Source organism: Schistocerca serialis, unplaced genomic scaffold, assembly GCF_023864345.2.
Source record: "Schistocerca serialis cubense isolate TAMUIC-IGC-003099 unplaced genomic scaffold, iqSchSeri2.2 HiC_scaffold_684, whole genome shotgun sequence".
Classification (NCBI taxonomy): domain Eukaryota; kingdom Metazoa; phylum Arthropoda; class Insecta; order Orthoptera; family Acrididae; genus Schistocerca; species Schistocerca serialis.
The window spans coordinates 48,377-57,480 of record NW_026048282.1 but is presented as its reverse complement, the minus strand read 5'-3'; positions in this window follow the sequence as shown (position 1 = coordinate 57,480).

Sequence of the window (9,104 nt, the reverse complement as noted above, 5' to 3'; positions counted from 1 at the left end):
TCATAGTAGAAAGCGGGAAGAAAGCCACTACTGCTATAATCCACACCACCTCCAGAAATGCTCTCCCTCAGCACATCCAAGACTTACTGCAAGAAAAGAAATACCACCGCCAGAGATGGCAAACCCTTAGGGACCCAGCAGACCGAGCCAGAACCGACAGACTCGCCAGACGAGTCAGACGAGAACTTCAGGCCTTTAGAGAATCCACCTGGGGAGATGTTCTACGCGATGCAGACAACAACACCGAAAAGTTCTGGAAACTTGTCAAAACCAGAAAGGGGAAAACAGTTGACAATAAGCCACTCCACGGCAGGAACGGAATCGTTTACGAACCGGAGGATAAGGCTGAAACAATGGCTGACACTCTCGAACTACAATTCACCACGCCAGCAGCTGTGGATGACGAGAGCGATGATCACGAGGAACACGTCATAAGACATGTCAACAGAATACTCAGAACCCCAAGCGACACCACATTTCCACCAGTGGACTCTGAAACAGTCAGAACATGCTTCAGAAACATAGGAAACAAAAAGGCGCCTGGACCAGACAACATCCTACCTCTTCAATTGAAACATCTACCTCAAAACGCACTAGAGTTTCTAACAGCAATCTACAACGCTTGCCTAACCTTGCAGTATTTTCCCATGGCTTGGAAACAAGCTAAGGTGATAACCATACCAAAGCCAAATAAGGACCACCTTTTCCCCCAGAACCACAGACCAATTTCCTTACTGAGTTTCTTGGGGAAAGTCCTAGAAAGGTTCATCTACAAGGAGCTCCAGAAATTCAGCACAGAAAACAGCATCATCATACAGGAACAGTTCGGCTTCAGGGGTGAACACAGCACCATTCACCAATCGATGAGACTGACTGACGAACTATGCAGAGCTCGAAGTATCAGGCACAGCACAGGGGCAGTCTTCCTTGACATAGAGAAGGCCTTTGATAAGGTCTGGCACCAGGGCCTTATCTACAAGCTCAACCTACAAGGCTGTCCCAAACACATCATACAAATCCTGGCATCCTTCCTTAGGAACAGAACTTTTTATGTAAGACTATCAGGTGCCCAAAGTAACATCAGACAAATAGAAGCTGGAGTGCCCCAAGGTTCAGTATTGGGCCCAGCTCTCTACTCTCACTATACAAATGACGTACCAAAGCAACCAGGGGGCCACCTGTCACTGTTTGCTGACGACACTGCGGTGTACAGGAGCAGTAAAAACTTACTGTTCATCGCCAGAAAACTCCAGGATCACTTACAATTAATCCAGAACTGGGCTAACCTGTGGAAGATAACCATAAATAGTGCCAAAACACAGGCTATTATGTTCACCCACAGGAGAATGAGCCCAAACATAGCCATTAGATTTAACAACGTAAACTTAGAATGGAATGATCATGTAAAATACTTAGGCATAACATTTGACAAAAGACTGACATTCAGCGAACATGTCACCCAAATCTGTAACAGAGGGTCACAGCACATATGTACATTATACCCCCTCCTCAAAGGAGAAGGACTATCAGTAAATACCAAGTTAAAACTATACAAATCAGTAGTGCTACCATCCATACTATACGGTTCAGAACTCTGGTCACTGGCTTCAAACAAGAACATCAAAAAAGTTCAAGCAGTGCAGAATAGATTCTTGCGCTTGGCACTAAATGCGTCCCGCTATTTGCCAAACAGACACCTGTACCTCTTGGCAAACATCGAGCCAATCTCGCAACTCATCAAAACAAAATCCGAAAAATTCTTTGCCTCAGCCTCCATTTCTAATCATCCAACCATCAGAAACTTAGGAATCATTCCCGACAACCCCACAGCAAAATACCCGAAAATGACGCTCACGCGCCAATTTCACGTCTAAAAATCAAACAATCCGACTAACATTCAGTCATGAAACACTACTCAATTCATTATCAAACGCATCCCTTATCATCCTACCACTTTAACATGCAACATCACTCATGACGCACTCCAAACCCATCATTCCAATCCCCAAATCTCAGACAGAAGGTATGGGCTTCAATCAGTCCCGGTCCTTCGAAACAAATAAGGGGTCCAGAACCCATCCGACATCCCACACGCGGCGGCGGGTGCCACTGTGTGGGGAGACGCTGACTAGAGCGGAGCGCTTGCTACTGGTGTTGCTGCTGCCGTACGTTGGTTCGAGATGCCGCCCAAGACTAGCGGGAAGGCCGCCAAGAAGGCTGGCAAGGCGCAGAAGAACATTTCGAAGGGCGACAAGAAGAAGAAGCGCAAGAGGAAGGAGAGCTATGCCATCTACATCTACAAGGTGCTGAAGCAGGTGCACCCTGACACGGGCATCTCGTCGAAGGCGATGAGCATCATGAACAGCTTCGTGAACGACATTTTCGAGCGCATTGCGGCCGAGGCTTCTCGCCTGGCGCACTACAACAAGCGCTCGACCATCACGTCCCGCGAGATCCAGACCGCTGTGCGGCTGTTGCTGCCTGGCGAGCTGGCCAAGCACGCCGTGAGCGAGGGCACGAAGGCGGTGACCAAGTACACGAGCTCCAAGTAAGGAGGTGGCTCTGGAATGGAAGGAAGGATGGAGAAGGCTCCTCCGTTGCGAGAGCGGCAAAACGGCCCTTTTCAGGGCCACCAACTTGCCTTTTGCGGGAAGGGCGGAATTGTTGTTGTTGTTTGTGTGGACGGCTGTGATGTATGTGTGCATTTTGATTGTGGGTGGGGGGGCGCGTCAAAGCGTGTTGCGCGGGGTACGGCCACGAGGTTGGTCGCCGTGGCGTGGAATGGTGGCACGCCTCGTTGGCGTGGTTTTTGACCCATTGGTGTTGTTGGTGTGTGTGTGTGTGTGTGTGTGTGTGTGTGTGTGTGTGTGTGTGTGTGTGTGTGTTACCCGTCTGCGAGGGGGGACAGTGTGATCGGCGACTTTTGTGTCACCGTAACGACGGCCGTTTGCGGGTTTGTTTTTTTGCACATCATACATGGCGAGGGTGAAATGTGAAATGTTTTTGTTTGGTTTTTTTTTGCCGCCCACTATTCCCTTTGCTGTACGCCGAGTTTGACAATGGTGCGACGTAACTGCAGCGTGGAGGTGTGTGAGTGACGTTGAAATGAACGTGCCATTAAGACGCATTGTTGTTGTATTGTACTGTACGTGTACGGCGACACGCACGATGATGTACCATTCGACTCTGATGTTTGATAGCCGTGTCTGACTGATTGCGTACGACGCACGCACACCGATGTCGTCATTCAAGATGCACGCTAGACGACGACGGCGGCGGCGGCGGTCGTTTGTTTGGCGAATGTCTGTACACGTGTTTGTCTGTGTCCATCCGGTATGTATTTGTTTGTTTGAAAGTGTTTTGTGTGTCGGTGACGTGGTCCGATCCGTCGCCCCCTGAGTAACTGTCGATCGGCGCGATAGACCGGCGTCACGCAACTGAACCGAAGTCTTGGGCACACCCGTCATACTGTTGTACACCGTCGCGCTGAGAACGGTAACGAAAGGTTGACTTTGATCGGTCGAATGTCTGGGCAGAACGTGAGGAATGAGGCAAGAGTGCAAGGAGGGGGGGCAAAAGAGAGAGGAAGGGAAAAAGGGGAGAAACGCATTCGTAGAGCAACGGAACGTTCCCGTGTCGGAGGCGTATTGGAGCCGCACTGAAATGCGTTTAACGGCGGCGCGGCTGCAAGTGTCTGCCGTGGTGAACGTTACCTTTGACGGCTGCATTGGGCTTTGCCTTTGCTTTTGCTTTCGCTTTCGCGTTCGCTTTCGCTTTCCCGGATGTACGTAACGTTTGTTGATATGGTTCTGAGGAAGAGTGTATGACAGTGCCGTGCCGTCCATGTTCGTGTGCCCTCCCATTGTGTGTAATGCTATTGTCTGTGTACTTGAATGATGTATGTAGGTGTTAGTGGACATGTTTTACCAGTGGGGGGGAAATGGATCGTCGATAGTTGCCGTCACTCTGTCACGGTCGAGATGACGCACCCTCCGTACAGAAAGGTGTCGAGAAAGTGAGTGTGTGTGTGTGTGTGTGTGTGTGTGTGTGTGTGCGTCCGTGAATTGGCAGTGTTTGGAGGTGGGCGTGCCCTGGATGTGGCCCGGAAAAGGCTGTTCGTTAGGCGGTAGTGTTGTGTGGACAGGGGAGGGGCATGCGTAACGCTGCTGGCATGGCATTTCGGGAGATGGGAGGGGGCAAACGAGGAAACGAGGAGCGGCGGCCAAAGACGGGACGGGGAGGGGCGCGGTGTGGGTGGCTTGCGCCTGTGCTCGGCGTTGTGGTTTGTGCAAAAGAGGAGGAGAAAAACAATGTGAGTTGCCAGGGAGGGGAGCGGTGTTGTGTTGTGGTTGTCGTGGTGTAGCCGCAGACGCGGCTGTCAGTGAACGTGGCGAGACGGACGGATGCGCGGAGGGGCGGGGGCGGCGCATTTCGCCGGTGCCGTGCCGTGCCATGCCTGAAAGCCGCGTGGTCGCTGTGTTGTTGGTGGCGTGGGGGCGAGGAGAGTACCGCACGGGTGTGCTTGTGCGCCGGAAATGGCACACTGCGCCCGCCCGTCTTGGAGGCTGATGGCTGTGGTGTGGAAATGGGGCGCGGTGATGTTGAAGCAGTTGAAGAACAGAAAAGAAACGAAGAAAACGGAAGGCGTGATGCGGCGGTGGTGGTGAGAGCGGGAAAAAAAAAAAAAAAAAAAAAAAAAAGAAGGAAAAACAACAAGAAACAAAAAAGAAAACAAAAAGTCTATCAATATTAAAATGGAAATGGAAATGGAAATGGACCCAGGTATAACCTCCCTGCACAAATAGCAGAGAGTCCGATGATAATAAAAATGTGCCAGAATGTTAACGTCCCTACAAAACAAACCCAACGATAATATTAATGAAAGAGTGAACCGTATGTAACATTGCAACAGACATAACGAAACCTGATAAATTGTATAAGGGCAGCAGCGTTGACCTTTGGCCCTGTATTCAGAATAAAAAGAGCCAAAGATCGTTACCCCAATGAAAAAGACACTGAAACACGTATGTAACATAGTAGCGATGGCGAGACATTGTAGCATCTGTGACCAGAGAGTTTGCGCTGGACTGCGCGAGTGTTGCGAGCGGTTCTCAGTCAGTCAGTCTGTCAGTAGTCGTTGCGAGTCCGTAGCTCTGTGTAGTTGAGGGCTGTACTCTGTCAGTAGTCGTCGCGTTCAGTACGCTAATAGTCGTCATGCAGAGCGGTCGGTCAGTAGTAGCAGCCGAGTGCGGTTGTGTGATGTAGGCGGTCGGCAACACTGGTCAAGATGGTGAATAAGGTATACTGTTTAATTAATATAATCATTAGATAATGAAAAATTGTAATTATTCTCCAACAAGTTCCCCAATAATAATTTTTATTTCAAAAGCATTTTTCAAACATTTAATTTTTTATTGAACTAAAGAGTTCGTTGCACTTCACATTTCATTCCACTTCTTTGAAGAAAAATGTCACTAAAATCACAAAAAAAGAGAATATTATTATTTGCAATGCAGTTCCTCCAAGCGCTGCGCAACAACCAGAGCAGAAATGTGACGTCCATTTATTCGGAGGTAAGACTTTAATTCTGATTGTTTTGCACAGGGCCAAAGACCGATATTTCGGTTTAATTGAAGTTTCTTGTCACTGAACGGACTTTTTTAAATGTTGTGTGAAGACTTTATATTTGAGTCAGATTGCGAATTTCACATTGTTGTTGCCATTTTCAATACCTCTCATTGTGGGCGAGGTTACAATTAGCGCCAATGTCCATTAGCATCCGTAAATAACATTGTCCATTATTTTAAATTTTGCTGGGAGGTTACAACACACACACAAAAAAAAAAACAAAAAATTGCATTTATATCCGCTCCTCAATTGTAGATACCCCTTACACAGCTGTGTGCAATGAATGAGTGCTGGCTGGTAATTAATTGCACTCCTTGGAGGGAAATGCCATAGGAAGTAGTCTTTAAAAAGTGAATGTTTTTCGTTAAGAGACAAAAGTTACTTTAGAAAAAAAGTAATAGTGGGGCTTTTGTTGTTGAACAAAATAAGTACAATGAACATACGTTATCAGATTTGCGCAATGCAGCGTCACACCACCTTTTGATTATAACACAATATACTATACATCGTCCCGAACCGTGACCAGAGTCGCGAGACGAGCAGAGCACGCCGCCGACGCCCGCTCAGTACAACCGTCCACCCGCTACTACTGTCGACCGACTACTACCTCTCCCGACTCGCGCTACAATATATATAACAACTGTTCCTGGCGACCCGGTGCGTGCCACTACTGTCGTCTGGCGCGGTCCAAGCGCCGACTAGCAGCGATAAAGAACTCTCTGGTCAGACAGAGATGCTGTCATGCCTCGCCATCGCTCTGGTAATGAATACATACGTGTTGCAGCGTGCGTACCACCGGAACACGCAGTGGCGGAGCCAAAGACTGTGTTGTCGAGGTCGAGTGCGAGTGGGAAGAGAGGCAGCGTCGGCACGGAGATGCAAGCGAGCGCGAGACGCACGGGGGCTGCGGCGTGGCGCGTTTGCGGTCGGCGCCTTTGGTGGCAACGGCCGGGACAAGCAGCGGTGTATGGTGTGGTGCGGGGCGGACAGGGGCGGCGGTGGACGGGGAGGAGGCGGCGCGACGACGGCATGGGGGCGAAAACGGGACGGGGGACGGCGGATGTTGAGAGGCGTCACGCGCGGACAGGACACAGACACAGAGACACACAGATTGGAAAGGGAGGGTGCGCGGTAGTAGTTGGGAATGTGCGTACCGTGCGGGATGGGAGTGGGCGAGGAACACGGTCGTGGCCCCTGTTTTGGGTGCGTGTGATGACGTCGGTGTGTTGTGGGAAGGGAAGGTGCTGTGGCGGCGGCGCGTAATGGGCGTAGGCCGAAAAGAGAAAGGAACGTGGGCAGTGTGTTGGCAAGCGTCGGTTCGACTGCGACGTTGATGGGCAGGGCAGGGCAGGGCAAGGTTAATGGTGGTAGGAGTAGGCGTGTGGGCGCAAAAAATCTGCCGCTGCAGGCGGTGCCGTAACCGCCATGGCGGGAAGGAGAGAGGGCCAAAGAAAGAAAGAAAGAAAGAAAGAAAGAAAGAAAGAAAGAAGAAAACAAAAAAAAAAAAAAAGGAGGGGGGGGGGGGCGAAAGTGGAGAGGCGGTGGTGTGAGAAGGGCGGGGGCGGAAGGAAGGCAGGAAGGACAAGAGGCGAGGCGACGGCTTGCTTTGTGTATCGGTCGGTCTCTGGCTATGCTTCGTTTTCTGCAGCAGGGTCGGTGCGCGGCGTGGCTCGCGGCAGTGGGAACGCCTGGTGGCTGGACGGCCAGCAATGCGGTTGGATGGGCGGCCACAGCACCGCACCTGTGCCCGAGGAGGAGACGCTGGCGGCGGGCCCTGAGGTGAGGCCGGCTCGGCTGGGGCTGTGGATGTGTAGGTGTGCGCCGCTGCTGCAACAACGAGTAAAACGCGAGAAGGAGGGATGGCGGTAGAGAGAGAGAAAAAAAAAAAAAAAAAAAAAAAAAAAAGGTCGTGTTGTGTTGATGCGCAGGCAGACGCGTACAGAGGGACGAGCCCGGTCTGCAGCAGGGTGTGGCCGTGCCGAGTGCAGAGCAGCGGCGGCTCGGTTCGGTTCGGCCCGGCCCGGCGGGCCGCGCTGTTGTCGCGGACGTGAGCGCCCCCTGGCGGGTGGCCGGAGGCGGCGCGGCGTGTTGGACGTGTGGCTGGTGGCAGTGCACAATTTGCGAGTGGCTGGCGGTGTGGTGTGGCGGTTGGCGCGTCGGGCGGCGGAGAGGTATGTGTTGCGGGCGCCCTTTGCTGCGCTGCGTCGTTGCGTGTGCCGTACAGGGCGGGCGCTTGTCGACTGTGTGGGCGGTGTGGCGAATTGGCGTGAAACGGCTGCCGAGAGGTGTGTGGTAGCGAGCCGGTCGGTGGTGTCAGTGCGAAGGGGAATGTGCGTGCGTTTGGCGGTTTCGGTGTGCTTTTTGCGGCGTGAGAGTGGGAATTAGTGGGGCCGGCTGTTGTGTTGGTTCCTTGTGTCTTGTGTCGCGTAGCTTGATGGCAACGTGGAAGGACGCCGGTTTCGTTTCGAGCCTTGCGTGTGGTTGTCGACGTTGACTGGTTGGCGTGTGCCGATGCACGTGCATGTGTGGGTCGCGAGTGCGTTTTTGGCTGGCTGTGTGTGTGTGTGTGTGTGTGTGTGTGTGTGTTTTGGGGGGGAAGGGGGAGGCGGTGGTGAAAGTGCAGTCGTTGCCACGGGCGTCGTCGGGTGGGGCTGGGGCTGGGGCTGGGGCTGTGCGTCGTGGCGGAAAGGTGGTAGGTTGCGGGAAGCGAGCCCGTCGTTGACGGTGTCGCGTGAGTTGTGAATCGAGTGGGGCGCGGGGCGCGGGACAGGAGCAGCGTGCCGCTGCGTCGTGGTCGTCAGCAGAGGCTGTGCGTGTGCTTGTCCTTTTTGTGGGCGGTTCGTGCGAGGCGTTTTTGTTTTGTGTTGCCCTAGTTGTTAGTTTATTTTGTTTGTGTTTGTTATTTTGAGACGACGACTGGTTGGTGGCGTGCGCGCGAAGTGGCGGTGTGCGCTTCCCGTGTCGTTTGTGTTGTTTGGTTTTTTTGTGGTTTTTTTTTTTTTTTTTTTTTTTTTTTTTTTTTGCACTGGGCCCCGGTGGGTGGGTGCGTGTGTGTCGATTGCCGGCTGGCGAAAGGTGCGCCATCGGCGGGGTGGGTCGCCGGCACAAGTAGAGGCGGCGGCGTTGTTGCTGTTGTTGTGTGGTGTTTGTTTTGTTCGGCTGTGTCGGCGAGCTGTGTTGCGGTGCGTGTGAATGGTGGTGCAAAAGTGCTGGCGTTGGGGCTGCGACTGCGACGGCGGCGAGCCGCGGGCGCGCCATTGATAGTGATGTTGTGAACAGCGGCTGTGTACGGTAGTGGTGTTGTTGTAGCACGACGTGCATCCGGGCCGGCGCGGAAAGCGCAGTTGCAGGCGGTTGCCCTTCGGTGCCAGCCATGTCGCGTGAGCGGCGGGTTGCTCTGGTGTCGACACGTGGTGCTCTGGGTTGTTGTGTGGTGCCCTTTGGCCGGTGGGGGTGGTTCGCGTGTGTCTCGTTCG